Raw genomic sequence first — 17,543 nt, 5'->3', positions numbered from 1 at the left:
GTAACTCTGCCAGATAAAAAATGTAAATGAGAGAATAAAATAGGAGAAAGCCTACTGCCATGTAGACATCAATCATGGGATGAATCTTTAGCGACAACTTTAGAAGAAAGAGAAACACATGGTTACTCAATAGAGCATCTAACAGAGGATGGATTCTGCAAAGCTAACCACTAAATTCAACAACAAAATCATTGTGACAGGAGCATTGTGCATGGATGGATTCCTAGCACTTCCCTTAGATAATGTTGTAACAAGAATTAGCAGAAAAAACAAAGTATGTAAGCGATCTTACAAGGAACACATGTTGGACATTAAACACTGTGATGGATCCCAAATCTAAAGGGTAGAAATTGATCCATTAAAAATAATATTCAGAAAAAGCATTACACAGTCGAAAGCAACCTCACTTTGCTGCAAAATCGAACCCTTACATCATACAAAATCATCCTATATATACCCTATTACATATTAATTGTGATTTCTTAAACATAGGAATCAAAATAAATATAAATAAATAAATAAAATAAAAAGCAAAAAACCACATATGCTTATGCAGTCAAATAAAATAAATTAAAATTTAAGAATTAAATTAAATCACACTAAAATAGAAGAATTGGTTTACTGGAACTTGAATTGCTGAAGGTGTCATCGCTGGAAATCTGGGATGTTGAAGCAACTGTTGATTTTATGGCTAAGAAATTCTGCCATCTGCTGTCATAGCAGTCCATCCATTTGGCCACATTCTATCACGCCATACTCCTGCATTGATCATGGGCTCAATCGTGAATGTTTGTCCAGCTTTAATGATACCCACAGCTTTATTTCAGCCATAGTGATGTATATTTGGTGCACAATGGAAGAGCTCGCTAATACCATGCCCACAGTAGGATTTCACCACAAAAACCCCTACCATTGAAGCATGTCAACTGATAACCTATACCACTCCATGAAATCTTACTCCCAGATTCACTATAGCTATCGCTTTATCCAAACACTCATATGTAGACCGAACAAGATGTTGAGAAGCATCATCAACTTTTCCAACAAAAAATGTCTCATTCAAATCGCCATGGACACCATTGTAATAGACAGTTACATCCACGTTCACAATATCACCTTCCTCCAATCTCCTGGCATCTAGGATGCCATGGCAGATAACCTCATCAACAGATGTGCAGCAAGACTTTGGAAAAAAGTGATAGTTTAATGGGGATAGATATCCAGTGACAATAATAGTTGCCTCGTGGACCACTTCATCAATTTCATTTGTGGTTATTCTTGGCCTAACAGCTCTGGTAGCAACATCAAGGACCTCTCTGGAAACCCTACATGTCTCTCTCATCCCTTCTATCTGTTATGGAGTCTTAATCTCGAATGTATTTTGTAAATCACTCGTTGTCTCCACTTTCGGTATTTTAACATATGCCCAATCTCTCTTTGTAATATTATCAGGAACAAGTCGCTTAGAGGAAATTGGATAAGGTCTCAATGGCCCTGACCAATCAAAATATGGAAGTTGAGCAGTTCGAGTCTGGCCCTTTTCTTAAAGCAATATAACCAGCCTCTACTAAGTGCTGCAGATATCTGCTCTTCTGGGCTATCTACCCTAAGTGCTAGAAATATCACCTCTGTATGCACAGATTTATGAGAGCTCCACATCACCTTAAAACAATCCTGAGAACAGAAAGCAGCATTTGCACGTGGTAGTTTTAGTTCAACACATTTAGGACACTGAAGCCAAGCAGGTTTGTTGCAATGGACACAAACTAAAGTGGATTCACCACCAACAGCGGTTGATCCATCCGTTTTGACCAACGCACTTCAAGATTGATCTTTCTTCAGATGAAGCTGGCATAAATTGTGATAAATATAAATTGCCACAAAGTTGTAAAGTACCAGAAGAAATTGAGACACCACTCACAACATATTTTAGTGCATTGTGCACATTATACACCTCCTTGGATTAGCTTGGCTTGATGTTTGACTTGTGTATTGTGGCTTCAGGGCGCATGGAATTTAGAGATGAGCTTGACCATTCGGCGCTCAATTTTTTAATAAAAATTGTAAATTTCGAAAGTTCACTCAGGGGCTTATCTTCATTGCTTCACTATTCCCTTGTCTTTCTCTTTCACCTTGCTTCCTTTTCTCATTCCTACTGCCCTCCCTAAGAGAATACACTGCTCCTTCATTTTTCCAGTTTGAATGCACTATTAGGCAACTTATCTTGACAAACGAAACTAGCAGCATTTTGTATCCGTGATGTGTGGTTCACAAGAATATCATTAACTGGTAAACTGAGGACCCAATCATCACTTTCTGTAATAGCACAGATCTCTTCCTCAACCTGCTTTACGTTTTCTTGTAAAGCCTATTCCCAATACAACTCAGTTCGCTCTAAGAGATATGGAGATAATATGAAGCCTTCCTTCTCCAACAATGAACAAAGCGAGAAAGAAGCTTGCACACACATCGTGGTAGCACAAAAACCTACTTATGGATTTGAGAAGGATGTGTATTTCTTCACCAGCTTCAAAAAATGTTTGATTTCTTTCTAAGCCCATTTAAAAAAATTTTGCAGAATATTTTGGTGCATCTACAAAAATTGTTGCAAAATTTCTTTGTTGCTTGTGAAATGACTGAAAAAACCAGTTGTGCTAAGTTTGTAGCATACGTTTCAGGGTGGAATGGAATGGAAGGAAAAATAATTTGTATATTTCTCTCAAGTTGTGAATGATAAGAATATAAGAATAATGTGATTGCATTAGGACCATCACCAAGTCTAAGAAAACCAGACAATGCTTTCCGCAACTTAGAGCCATGCACTACAGGTTGTTCAACAATTTCAGCAAACTGTTTAGAAATTTTGGCCTTACACTCACTAACAACATATTGATAAAACAAGAATTCTAATGATGAAGAACCTCCTTCTTTCTAATATTCAATGAGAGCTCCATCCTCTTCATCTGATGACAAAAGCGAGGATCCCATCCAGGAGTTGAATGCTACATTAATGCGCCTCTCCAACTCAACTTGTGATAATTGTGTTGGAGCCTCATGCATCTCAAAACCTATTGTGAGGCTGCCATAAGGTTCACCTTCATCAAGGATGACAGTTGCCTTATGCCTTAAGAAAAATGGAGGTCCTCCAAATAAGGAAACAAGGCCCCAAAACATAACTTCATAGCACCAGAATAATATACTAGATCAATCACTTTCTTGAGTGAGGATAGTTTGCCCCAGAAGAAATGTAATTAAATACAAAATCCATCAACACCTCAATACCATGCTTGTGTGCTTCTCTAACAATCATTTTAAATTCATGAATTGCATCTCGTCCACAATTCCTAACACCTGTAGCAACATATTGAATCATTGGAGAAAAGAAGTTGATGGTTGAGTAGCCCCAAAAATTTATCTTGTGATCACCCATAACCATATTATCTGAGTAATATTCCAATTCATTAAACTTCAAGTAATTGAGTTTAGTTCTATCTATCCTTCATACCAAGACTGAGATGAAGAAATAATGGCCCATTGGTTATTAGCTTCGATCATAGGAATCTAAACCATCTTTCAATAAACCATCCTCAAAACACATCATCCCAAGTGATACATCTGTTTCCTATTTCAGTGGACTACATGTCTATAAATCCTATAGCCTTCGTGTTATTTGAATTTCACATTGATATTGGTAAGAGAAGAAGACTGATACAACAACTAAGTTGCTAGTTGTAAGATGTATGTGTCAATCACTGATTTTGTTCTTCATTTTCCAATCTCCCCTTGAGAAATTAGGTTTAGTAGAGGCATGAATTATCTAAATATCTAATTTGCACATCATAGCATAGGTGCATCTTGATATTTTCAACTCTCTTGACTTAAATGAGTAATTAACTAATGGTCTCTGTCACGTATAATGCTATTAATAAATCATTAAATAAAATCTACAACATACATCAGTATACTTGATAAAGAAACATTTCTGCTTGCATGAAGAGATTATTTCCAAGCCTTGGGCAATAGAAATTTGTAGGAAACAAGAAAAGTTGCAATCTCCCCACCAACAGTGAACTTTACCTTTAGTTCTACTTTTCTTGCAAACCCACTTCCCAGGAAAGAGAGTAAGTGGAGGGTTTGTGATTCTATGGTTTGATGGCCCCAATAGTCTCTTGAAATCCTGCTGCATATGGATAGCTAGTGCTATAGCATGGTCAAGAGCAATTGAACCATTTTTTGGACACTTCAATAGACTATGTATAGCTTGATGATACGTTTGCATAGCCATTGATGGTCTAGCCACCTTAGCAAATTGAAAATATTTTTCATTCAAAATAATATCACCGTCAGCAATGTATAGTGCCCTATGCCATGAATTGGAAGTAGGTTCTCAATTACCAAGAACTACATCCCCTTTTCCTCAGGATCATTAAATACATGAACTGTTGCACTGGGAGATCTTTGAGTCAATCATTGATTTGGTCATATCTTCTGATCCAGGAGCCAATTTCAGGAGTGGGATATACCATTGGAAAGCTCTTTCCGAGTCACTTCTGATGAACATACTTATGAAATGTTTTTCACTGAAGCTCATGTGAAAAGCATCTCTGAAAACCAGACATATTAAAAGCCCATTTTGATCACTAGTGATAGGCTGTGAAGATTGGAACTAACATTGGCCTTATTTGGGATGGAAGCTCCTTGGAGGTACCAATAACTCCATAGATGAAGTGTTTGATTTATTGGGCCAATACGGTCACCAAAAACTGCAGACCTGAACAACTTATACCAACCCAAAACACACATACTACAACATGTTTATTAGGAAATTGAAACCAATGTCGAAAATTGAAACACTGCCTTGGATAGCTTATTTATATACAAACATACCCTACTTTGCTAGAAAACTACTAAATCAAGTGATGATATAGTGACAAATCAACCAATAAAGTAGATGCGGCAACGATGATGCTAGGGAGTGCTTGAACCAGGACACAATTGGAAATGCTGACAACCATACATGCACACAATGCTTCTGGCTGTGTAAAAGAAAATCTGGTTTGTCATTCAAATTGAAAAAATATTCCATATATGCAACAACAGGATCATAGAAACCAGACCATGTATGTTGTCCTAACTCCTCAACATATGCTTCCAGCTACAAAATGTCAATGCAAACATCCAAGGGTAGCCTTACCTTTCCTTCCTTCTATTGAAAATGGTCCCCAAAGAATGGGACTTGACAGTTTAGATCCTGGGACTATATTTGGATCTCCATCTCGGCAAGATCTTCTTCAATTTTAATGGAAAACTCTTGCAAAAAATCCATCTTAACTTAATGATTACATTGACAAGATTTCAGATAAGAAGAAGGATATGAAGCAAAGTTCTCATCTACCTCATCATCTGTGCACATATCTTCCCATTCTCTAAAGCCTTGAATAGAGGCTACCTCTATTTTGAATTCTTCCTCTTTCTCCATCCATGTTTCAAGAAAGATACGCCAAAAATATTTCAATGATTTAATAGATCTAATAGGAAAACCTTTAATCCATATTCTATATTTTCCTTGAAACGAATCAAAGAACAATCTGATGAATACATCTCCTTTTTTTACTCTAATAATTTCCACAAATGTTTTAAAATTTGCTATATATTCAAAAGTCAATGTCAAATCTTCCCCATTGAATTTAGGACCATTGCTCAAAATATATGCATGCTTTGGTCATTGATTAGGAAAACTAGGAAGATTAGAAAAACAGATTCATGAATACCTTGAATAAAGAGAAACAACATCTGAGTCCTTCATTTAGCCAGTGGAGCCACCATCAATACTTTGAAACTCGAGGCTTTGAATACTCGAGTCGCCAGACGGATGTTTCAGCCTTCATATGCTTTTGACTGTTGTCCACCAGCAACAATCATATCTTCAACTTGAACAATCTTTCCAGGAGAAGATCTGTCACCTCGTTCCCCGACAACGACGCAAATATGTTAGCACTCAGGATTGTACGTCAAGGTTGAGAAAAGGAAATCTTGAGGTAACCATAGACCAAGATTTTGATCTAGCATCTAGCCCTACCAAACCAGAGAGGGCTCTCTCTTTGCCAACAAAATGTGGCTGCAATAAGTGAACCTTAGGCTAGCTATGAAGTACGAGGATTTAATTGAAAGTTTTGGATCGATACAGTAAGAGAAAGGACCATTGGGCTATGGAGCCGAGGTTGGTTTCTATTGGAAAACTTTGGTTAAAGTAAGCACAATGCTTAGCTAGACAAAAAATGTAAATGAGAGAAGAAAAGAGGAGAAAACCTGCTGCCCTGCAAGCATAAATCAGGGGATGAATCTCTAGTGGCAGCTTTACAAGAAAGAGAAACATAGGTTTACTCAACAAAGCATCTAACAGAGGATGGATTTTGCAAAGATAACCCCTAAATTTAACGACAAAATCATTGTGAAAGGAGCATCGTGCGTGGATGGATTCCTAGCACTTCCCTTAGATAGCATTGTAACAAGAATTAGCAGAAAAAACAAAGTATATAAGTGATCTTACAAGGAACACATGCTGGACATTAAACACTGTGATGGATCCCAAATCTAAAGGGAAGAAATTGCTCCATTAAAAATAATATTCAGAAAAAGATTTACACAACCAAAGCAGCCTCACTCTGCTACAAAATCGAACCCTTACATCTTCCAAAATAATCCTATATATACCCTATTACATGTTAATTGTGATTTCCTAAATATAGGAATAAAAATAAATAAAAATAAATAAAAAATAAAAAAACAAACAACCACATATGTTTATGCAGTCAAATAAAATAAATTAAAATTTAAGAATTAAATTAAATCACACTAAAATAGAAGAATTGGCTTGTTGGCACTCGAATTGTTGAAGGTGTCATCGCTGGAAATATGGTTTGTTGAAACAAATGCTGATTTTATGGCTAAGAAATGCTGCCATCTGTTGTCACAGTAGTCCATCGATCTGGCCACATTCTGTTACGCCATACTCCTATATTGATCATGGGCTCAATGGTGAATGTCTTTCCAACTTTCATGATACCCACAGCTTTATTTCGGCCATAGTGAGGTATATTTGGTGCACAATGGAAGAGCTCGCCAATACCATGCCCATAATAGGATTTCACCACAGAAACCCGTACCATTGAAGCATGTCGACTCATAACCTCTCCCACTTCACGAAATCTTACTCCTGGTTTCACTATAGCTATCGCTTTCTCCAAAAACTAATATGTAGACCAAACAAGATGTTGAGAAGCATCATCAACTTTTCCAATGAAAAAAGTCTCATTTAGATCACCATGGACACCATTTCAATAGACAGTTACATCCACTTTCACAATAACACCTGTTATAGACATTTTTGTGCCTTACAGCATAGAGCATGAAATGTCAATAATCTAAGGGATCCAAAGTCCCTAAACATGTTGTTCCTACCCCTAGAGGAACAAGGTCAGCAAACCACAGCACTTCAGATCAGTTCTCCACTGAAAAACACTCAAAAACAGGTCAATTTTGGATCAAAGCAGCTGCTCCACTGAGCATCTGCGCTGAATGTCAACTGCTCCATGGTGTACCTGTGCTGAATGTCAACTCCATCAAAGGCTACCTGCGCTGAGCGAGTTTGGACATGTGGAGGAATCTTTCCTCAATGTGTCAATGCCCAGGAAGCTTCCAAATTGACACTTGGATCAGAATATTCGCCTAATGATGAGTAAAGAGGTTCTAAAACTCCAAGTGGAAGGTAGAATCTCCGAGTGGACTCAAGAACTAAAGAACAACTGGGGTTGAAGAGGACAACAGTCACACATCAAGCTGACTTATCTTCACTCCAAAACTCTATATAAGGATCTCATCCCATGGGATCTGGAGGCCGGAATTTTGTGCAAAGAATTGCTGTTGGTTTATAGTTGAGAGTATTGGGTGATTGCTTGAGGGAGGTGAAGAGGAGATTTCTTTCCGTCGGGAAGGTGATGCTGGATTGGGCCTCTTATGGTTGTATCACCGCCTGAACCCTACTTTCTTCCATTAATAAAGCATTTGAGGTTCTTCTATTCGCACGTGTTTCAATGATGTATTGTCTTACTTGTGTATTTGATTTATGCTAATCCTTGAATCAATTATGAATGCATGCTTCTTGTAGTTTCCCTTTCGCGTCTTGTTTGCAGGATCTTGTGTAGCTGGGCCCGTGAGAAGACAAGGAGCTGGGAGCAAGCAGCAAAGAGAGAAGATTGGATCGACCATTTGCGCAAGACATCGGTAAGTGGATCTCTTCCTTTCCTCTTTTGCATGTCATAAAGAAGTAATCTTAGATAGCTTTGCTTTGACTGTTGCTAAGGAACTATCACCCTTAGAGTGGGATAGGGTCATTCCGTGTTGGATACTTTTCCCCACAACAGACTGGCGACTCCACTGGGGATCATGTCTTGTTGGTAGCTTGTGTTTCTTGCTATTCATTTCCTAAACAAAGGGAGTACCGAATCGAACTGCATTCGAATCCTTCGAAGGCAAAGTAGAGGGCAGCTACTCTAGCTCAGTGCTGGGCATGTTTATGATTTGAAGAGCTGATCCACAAAGACTCTTATTAGCTCTTTGTGATAGTGTTCATCTTCCTTTAATCATCCTCTAGTGTATACTTGACTGATAGCCTCTGATTTGGCCAAAAACCATTGATTTTTGAGCAATCTGTGACCCAGAACCAAAGAGAGACGAGAGTTTTCTCTTCAGTGCAGCTGCAGTGAAGGCTACCTGCGCTGCAACGCAGGTCCCGAAGGGCTACCTGTGCTAAATGTCAAACTGACAGTGTCCTACCTGCGCTGAACCAGTTTTGCATTATGCAACTGGGGTTCCCTGCTTTCTGTTGCCCAGTTTTCAGTATTGTTTTTTGCAGCCTGTTGTCAACCTGTATACCCATCTGAAACTATCTTTCTTTGCCATCATTCCGCCTCAGTTGTGTGAAGAAACCGTGATTGTTCTTATTGTATTTCTTACTTTCATTCACAGTTTCCCATAGCGAAAGTGAACTAGTCTTGCTGTGGCCTCTTGGATCTAGACCTGTGATAAAGTGTTGTTGTGATTCTAAGAGCTAGTTTATTGCTGTTCATAGCTGCTTGAGCATTTGCTTTCGTTATATGGTTCGAATTTCAGTATTTCTTGTGTTGAAATGAGTGAATCTTAAGGTGATCTTTTGATTATTGGACAAAACTTGTTTGCTTTCGCTTGAAATTGAATTCGAAATCACACAACAGCTTTCTTTTTGTAATACATCAACATTAAGAAAGAAGAAAAGAAATACTTGCATTGTGCATGTGCATTTTGACAGTTTGCATGTCGACTTAGGAAAAGTGCATCAGTGTGTGCTCTATGATCTGTTCGAAAAGATGATGTCTTTCTTTTCCCTCAGTAGTTAAGATTTTCATAAGTTGAAAGAATTGAAAAAGCTTGCTTATCATTCTTAGACTGCATTTAGGAGTTGTATCATACATCACGTGGTGATCCGTAAAGGCAAACTGCTAAGCAAGATCAACCTAAAATGAACTGAATTTACATAACAACGCTTTGAAACATAACGAAACACAGTAGAGGTCTAGGTAGAGACGTGTTCCGGCGTCGTTAAACATAGTGACTGTCGATCTCTACGAAGGTGGGTGATTCCTCCTGAGGGACGATAGCACTAATACGGATTTGTGCTCCCGCGTACCGTCGCGTATATTGGGAGACCCCTATAGGAACAAAGCCTTTATCCATAGGAAGCCGTGTCGGCCGCCCTACTGATCGCGATGCAGTGAACACAGCATTCACGAAGATCGACCACTCGTACCGTAAGACGTATTCTGTGGTTTCGCGAAAGGTTTGGCACACCCTCTGCCTAGAACTCCAGAGTAGTTTCTTTTGGCCTTTTTCAAACTCTATAACTGAAAAAGTCCATCCGAGCATTTGTCACTTCGGGCTCGTTAATACATCGAAGGAGACTAGAGTCATCTTTAGCTTTTTCTCGACTCTTAAAAAGTGAAAAAGCAAGTTGTGTCTAAAGCGTCGTCATATAAAATTCATTCTAAACGGAACATAATCACCCCTTATTCCTGCGTTGATCTTGAGGTTGAGAACATGGAACACACCAACCAAGGGATTCCACATGATGGGAACCCTAGCCCTTTCTCCTCTTGGGGAGAAGTTGGTGCGCCCCACATGGCCACGTTGTCACTTCCAGGACTGACAATTGGCCTGCCAGTTTGGCTATTCTCAACCACTGTAGTTCAGACCACCACGGTTCCTGAACAGTCGAGTCAACAGTTAGACCAGTCTAGAGCTGCCCTCCAGCCTTCCGCTTCTTACAGATCTTCCTCCGATCCTTCCTCTTCGAAGGGTCAAGTCGCCGAAAGCCGAGCTCCCATAGAGAAGAAGAAGGATTCTGATCCTTCCTCTTCGAAAGGTCGAGCCGCCGAAAGCCGAGCTCCCATAGAGAAGAAAAAGGAGAAGAAGAAGAAGGAAAAGAAGCAGAAGGAGCCAAAGGCGGCTGGGGGCAAGCAAAAGACATCTAACCAAAATCCACACACGGCACAGACCAGGCCTAAGCCGCCATGTGTCATATGTGAAGGAGACCACTTCCACCGTGATTGTCCCAGTATTCCCCGAATACTAAGGGACTGGTCCCCTCGTTTGCACAGTTCGGAAGCATCAACCTCTGACAGCCAGGTTGAATGCTTACCATCGACCAGCGAAAGTGAAGGTTCTAGACGACGAAGGGGAATGAGATTCCCCTGCGAACTGTGTGAAGGCAATCACACCCTCCGCCGTTGTCCCTTTTTAGACGAAGCAAAGAGAGTTTTGGGAGATCAATCGGTTGCACCGTTGCTACTTCCTCCTGGATATCAAAAACTCGCGCCAAGTCCTTCGTTGGTTGAAAATACAGCTGCCCCGCTCGTGGGGCCAGCTGAAGCGTCAGTCACTGAAAATGAACCTACTGAATCCGGACCGGACGAAAGTCCAAAGGTCGAAACGGCAGTTGACCCGGTTCTCCCTTCAGAAGTTTTGTCTTCAAATGACACCATCACTGAAGATTCATCTTCGGCTGACACCCTCACCGAAGAGAGTAAGGATGACACCATCCAGATTCTTTTCATCAACACCGATTCTGATGAGCATCAGGGCAGTGCGCCCACTCCTTTACCGCAGGAAGGAGCATCGTCAGGATCATATCCGGCCGTATATTCGGTCCCACCACCAAGCAACCTGGTTGTGTCCTTTGATTGGAACCAACTAGGCAGACCCGGTTGCCAGCCAGTATACCATTTAGAATTATAGTCCAAATATACAAAATGGTGATGGCTGGAACTATCGTTGATGAAGGGGCATCTGTGAGTATCCTGTCCTCTATTGCTTGGAAAGCACTGGGTTGCCCGGCGCTTTTGCCTGAGATAAGGAATCTCTCGGGTTTTGACAAAGGAACTAGTCGACCATTAGGGATTCTACCTAATGTGCCTATTACATTGAAAGGGAAGGCTGTCAAGATGAATTTGATGGTCGTCCAAGGACCCTTGGATTATAACCTACTCCTTGGACGAGACTACATAGATTGCATGGAAGCAATAGTCTCCTCACTCTTTCGAATAATGTGTTTTCCATACGAAGGAAGAATGGTCAAACTCGTAGACCAACTTTCATTTCCGGGATCACGCATCGCAAATAGTCACATACCTATCCTGAATGGTCTTTTCGATCAAGAAAGGTCTCTACCTCCGGTTCTTCTTCCTGATGAGTGCGAGTGATTTGGGAAAGTAGGGCCGGAACCCAGGGGGCATGCATCCTGGTCTGCTGGGGTCAGAAAAAACCTTGGGTGTAAAGTAGAATTTCCGCGGGAGAATATGACTAGTCCGTACCCCGTCCCCTCCTTCATCTTCGTAAGAGTAAGAGCCGGCAAGAAAGTCCGGCTCTCATGAAGAAGAAGGGGCAGTTAGGAATGGGGTTGTTCTGGAAAAAGATTCTTTTGTTAAAGTTATGTGGGAGGACGGGGGCCCGTTACTCACCATTGTCTATCTTTAGTAGGCATAGCCGAAGAAATGTTTTGTTTGAAAGATTAACGAACAATCTTTGGGTAACCTGAAAGAGGTAGGCCTCACCCGTTGAAAACAAGGGTTTTTAACGGAAAAGTAGGGGCGACCTTGAAATTAGACTTTATACCTGGGGGCATGCAAAACCTCTTGGAATGCAAGCACGGGCGACTTTTTAGTTTTTAGGTAGATCTAACCCCTCTAACCCGTAGGATAAGTTGATACCCAGCTTGCATAAAGAGAGTATATGGAGCAAAGCATAGCGAGATGAAGCTCCTTAAAAAATAGCGAGCAACCTACCAGGAGACCTTCCTACTTTATGACTGGTAAAAACGAGCAATTTTGGCAAAGTTCATGCTCGTTAAAAAATAAACGCAAAAACAAGCAGTTTTGGCAAAGTTCATGCTCGTTAAAAAATAAACGCAAAACTGAGCAGTTTTAGCAAGAGTTCATGCTCGTTAAAAAATAAATGCACATGTGAGCAAGCTTCCCCCAGAGTTCAAGCTCATCAAGAAAAATGAACCGGTAAATAACCATTTGAGACCGTAAATTCATCAGCCATAAAAACCTTGGTCGTGTTTGCACCGTCACCTCCACTCGTCATTTGGCCGTTCATTCACATCCACTTGATTGTTTACCTATTTGAGGAACAGCTGCGAAGAGTGATTCCACCTAGCCATCCTTGTGACACTGCCATGATTGGAAAATTCCAACATGTACCTGGAATCTGCTGCTATCCCTGTTTATCACTCGTTCCTCAAAATACGAGTCTTCTTTGAGCTCTTTTCACTGACTCGTAAAAAATGAAAAGTTTGTCGAGTTTTGGCCTTCCAGCTCGTTAAAAGGACCGGAAGAGCTATCCCTCCTCTAGATTTTAATCTTTTTGGACCTGAGGGATTATTGCACAAAAAGATCGAGCGCTTGTCTAGTTCGGGTCGATAAAGCTATCGAACTTTCATCCCTTCTGTATTGTTTTATACTTTTTCGGACTTAAGGGATTAGATGACGAAAAAGGACCTTTGGAGTTAACTTTATGTACCCTTTTTAGACTCTCTAAAAATGAAAAGGACCGAGTTGTCTTTGTCGCTAGGCTCGTTAAAAATATTGAATAGCGACAAACTTGTCTTTAGACGAGAACGAGTTTCCCTATCGCTAGGCTCGTTAAAACATAGCGATGGGCTTGCCCGAAGGGCAGGTTATAGAACAAGCATATGTTATCCTCCTCAAGCTTGACAAAAATAAAGAGGTACTGGTCAGAAATGACTGGGGAAAAATTGGGAGGACCTCAAAGCTTAATGGTAGCAAGTCGCTCTTGAACATGACACTTTTTCCTCCGTAAAAACATCGGGTTGGGTTGTTTTCATTCACCGGTCCCTTCACCATGGTCTCGCCATACCATCCACATTTGGGGTAATGCTACCGATCCATCACATCAGTGTCGCTATATGTTCAAGAGATGTCATTCAGAGAGTGTCAACCGGGTCCCATCCACTGCCATACATCATCTTTCATCCTTTCATGACCGCCACCCTGAATCATATTTCACAGATAGTTTTCACCATCATCACAATTACTAGCTCCATTCCGTGTCACTGATGTGGGATTCATTAAGGCCCTCCTTTGACAGATCGCTTCTTGTCGACATCAGCTCATTATCCAAGAAGTTGATCTAGGGACACCCCCTCAGTACTTTGAAGCTTGCATGCCTCAATGGCAAGTTTCTCACTTCCGGCGACAGGTATACATTAATGACCTTCGACCGGGAGACTTTGCGTGGTGTTCGACGCCAAATCCTATATTCATGCCACGTGAATTGTGCTGTAGTACCTTGAGGGTCATCATCATTATCGGTGATTCCTCTCGCGCTTGTTAACAGTTTACATTAATGACTGGTAATCAAGCGATGTCTTTCCATGTTCGACTCCAAGAAATTCTCACATGGATCGACCTGTACTTAGAGTGAAGATCGGACAAGTTTGAAGACCCCGGATCTAGTTTCATCCATCCGGGCTGTGATATATATTTAGGAGATAAAGACATAGACATGTGCAGCAGATGATCATCCTACTAAAAGGATGATAATTTAAGCAGAGAATTATCAGTCTACTATCAGACGATCGTCTGTTTATGTACAGAAAATGTATTTATAAAACTGAGCATGGGAAATGCCCGCATCAGCTAGATCATGAAAGCAGTATGAAAAATAATGTATTGTATTGTATTTTGTTACAGGTCACCTCCCGACGATTGAATGAACTTCGGATCCTCCTAATAAAGCATTTCACCCGATAAACGACCTCATACTTTAGGGGGCAACTGTTATAGACATTTTTGTGCCTTACAACATAGAGCATGAAATGTCAATAATCTAAGGGATCCAAAGTCCCTAAACATGTTGTTCCTACCCCTAGAGGAACAAGGTCAGCAAACCACAGCACTTCAGATCAGTTCTCCACTGAAAAACACTCAAAAACAGGTCAATTTTGGATCAAAGCAGCTGCTCCACTGAGCATCTGCGCTGAATGTCAACTGCTCCATGGTGTACCTGCGCTGAATTTCAACTCCATCAAAGGCTACCTGCGCTGAGCGAGTTTGGACATGTGGAGGAATCTTTCCTCAATGTGTCAATGCCCAGGAAGCTTCCAAATTGACACTTGGATCAGAAGATTCGCCTAATGATGAGTAAAGAGGTTCTAAAACTCCAAGTGGAAGGTAGAATCTCCGAGTGGACTCAAGAACTAAAGAACATCTGGGGTTGAAGAGGACAACAGTCACACATCAAGCTGACTTATCTTCACTCCAAAACTCTATATAAGGATCTCATCCCATGGGATCTGGAGGTCGGAATTTTGTGTAAAGAATTGCTATTGGTTTACAGTTGAGAGTATTGGGTGATTGCTTGAGGGAGGTGAAGAGGAGATTTCTTTCCGTCGGGAAGGTGATGCTGGATTGGGCCTCTTATGGTTGTATCACCGCCTGAGCCTTACTTTCTTCCATTAATAAAGCATTTGAGGTTCTTCTATTCGCACGTGTTTCAATGATGTATTGTCTTACTTGCGTATTTGATTTATGCTAATCCTTGAATCAATTATGAATGCATGCTTCTTGTAGTTTCCCTTTCTCGTCTTGTTTGCAGGATCTTGTGTAGCTGGGCCTGTGAGAAGACAAGGAGCTGGGAGCAAGCAGCAAAGAGAGAAGATTGGATCGACCATTTGCGCACGACATCGGTAAGTGGATCTCTTCCTTTCCTCTTTTGCATGTCATAAAGAAGTAATCTTAGATAGCTTTGCTTTGACTGTTGCTAAGGAACTATCACCCTTAGAGTGGGATAGGGTCATTCCGTGTTGGATACTTTTCCCCACAACAACACCTTCCTCCAATCTCATGGCATCTGGGGTGCCATGGCAGATAACCTCATTAATAGATGTGCAACAAGACTTTGGAAAGAAGTGATAGTTTAATAGAGATGGATATCGACTGACAGTAATAGTTGCCTTGTGGACCACTTCATTAGTTTCATCTATGATTATTCTTGGTCTGACAGCTCTGACAGCAGCATCAAGGACCTCTCTGGCAATCCTACATGTCTCTCTCATCCTTTCTATCTATTATTGAGTCTTAATCTCGACTGTATTTTTTAAATCACTCGTTGGCTTCACTTTCGGTGTTCAACCATATGCCCAATCAGGCTTTGCAATATTATTAGGAACAAGTTGCTTAGAGGAAATTGGATAAGGTCTCAATGGCCCTGGCTACTAGAAATATAGAAGTCGAGTGGTTCAAGTCTGGCACTTTCTTTTTGTAAGCAATATATCTAGCCTCTACTAAGTGCTATAGATATCTGCTCTTCTAGGCTATCTACCCTAAGTGCTGGAAATCTCACCTCTGTATGAACAAATTTATGAGAGCCCCACATCACCTTAAAACAATCCTGAGAAAAGAAAGCATCATTTGCACATGGTAGTTTTAGTTCAACGCATTTAGGAAACTAAGGCCAAGTAGGTTTGCTACAATGGACACAAACTAAAGTGGATTCGCCAACATTAGTTGTTGATCCATCCATTTTGACCAACGTAGTTCAAGACCAATCTTGCTTCAGACAAAGCTGGCATAAATTGCGATAAATATAAATTGCCACAAAGATGTAAAGTACCATAAGCAAATGAGACACCACTCACAACATATTTCAACACATTGTACACGTTATACACCTCCTTGGATTGGCTTGGCTTGATGTTTGACTTGTGTTTTGTGGCTGCAGGGGAATGGAATTTGGAGCTGAGCTTGGCCATTCGGGCGCTCAATTTTTTAATAAAAATTGTAATTTTCGAAACTTGACTCAGGGGTTTATCTTCACTAATCCACTATTTCTTTGTCTTGCTCTTTCACCTTGCTTTATTTTTCATTCCTACTCCCCTCCCCAAGAGAATAAATTGATCCTTCATTTTTCCAGTTTGAATGCACTATTAGACAACTTATCTTGACAAACAAAACTAGCAGCATTTTGTATCCATGATGTGTGGTTCACAAGAATATCATTAACTGGTAAACTGAGGACCTAATCATCACTTTCTATAATAGCATAGATAGCTTCGTCAACCTCCTTTAAGTATTATTGTAAAGCCTGTTCCAAATAAAGTTGAGCAAGCTCTAAGAAATATGGAGATAATATCAAGCCTCCTTCTCCAACAATGAACAAAGCGAGAAAGAAACCTGCACACACATCATGGCAACACGAAAACCTACTTCTAGATTTGAGAAGGATGTGTATTTCTTCACCAACTTCACAAAATGTTTGATTTCTTTCTGAGCCCATTTAAAAAAATTTGCAGAATATTCTGGGGCATCTATAGTAATTGTTGCAAAATTTCTTTATTGCTTGTGAACTGACTGAAAAAAACATTGTGCTAGGTTTGTAGCATAAGTTTTAGGGTAGAATGGAATGGAAAGAAAAATGCTTTTCATATTTCTCTTAAGTCGTGAATTATTAGAATGTAAGTATAATGTGATTTCCTTAGGACCATCACCAAGTATGAGCAGACCAGACGATGTTTTCCACAGGTTAGAGCCATGCAGTACAGATTGTTCAGAAATTTCAGCAAACTGTTTAGAAAGTCTGGCCTTACACTCACTAACAACAGATTGATAAAACAAGAATTCTGATGATGAAGAGTCTCCTTCTTTCTGATATTCAATGAGAGCTCCATCCTCTTCATATAATGACAAAAGCGAGGATCCCATCCAGGAGTTGAATGCTGCAGTGATGCGCCTCTCCAACTCAACTTGTGATAATTGTGTTGGAGCCTCAAGCATCTCAAAACCTACTATGAGGCTGCCATAAGGTTCACCTTCATCAAGAATAAAAGTGGCCTTGTGCCTTAAGAAAAATGGAGTGCCTCCAAATAAGAAAACAAGGCCCCAATACATAACTTCATAGCACCAGAATAATACACTAGATCAATCACTTTC

General features: G+C 40.4%; 2 pseudogenes; both read right to left on the bottom strand.

Moving 5' to 3' along the window:
- Positions 1–691: 691 nt before the first annotated feature.
- Positions 692–5,806, bottom strand: LOC149148551 (methionine aminopeptidase 1A pseudogene; annotated as a pseudogene).
- A 1,141-nt stretch (positions 5,807–6,947) lies between these two features.
- On the bottom strand, positions 6,948–17,501 carry LOC149148550 (methionine aminopeptidase 1A pseudogene; annotated as a pseudogene).
- Between the last annotated feature and the right edge of the window lie 42 nt (positions 17,502–17,543).

This window comes from Pinus tabuliformis, chromosome 9 (genome assembly GCF_031772625.1).
Source record: "Pinus tabuliformis cultivar Carrire ecotype Pingquan chromosome 9, CPIR1, whole genome shotgun sequence".
Lineage (NCBI taxonomy): Eukaryota > Viridiplantae > Streptophyta > Pinopsida > Pinales > Pinaceae > Pinus > Pinus tabuliformis.
The sequence above is the reverse complement of the archived record's forward strand: the minus strand, read 5'-3'. Positions and strand labels throughout refer to the sequence as shown.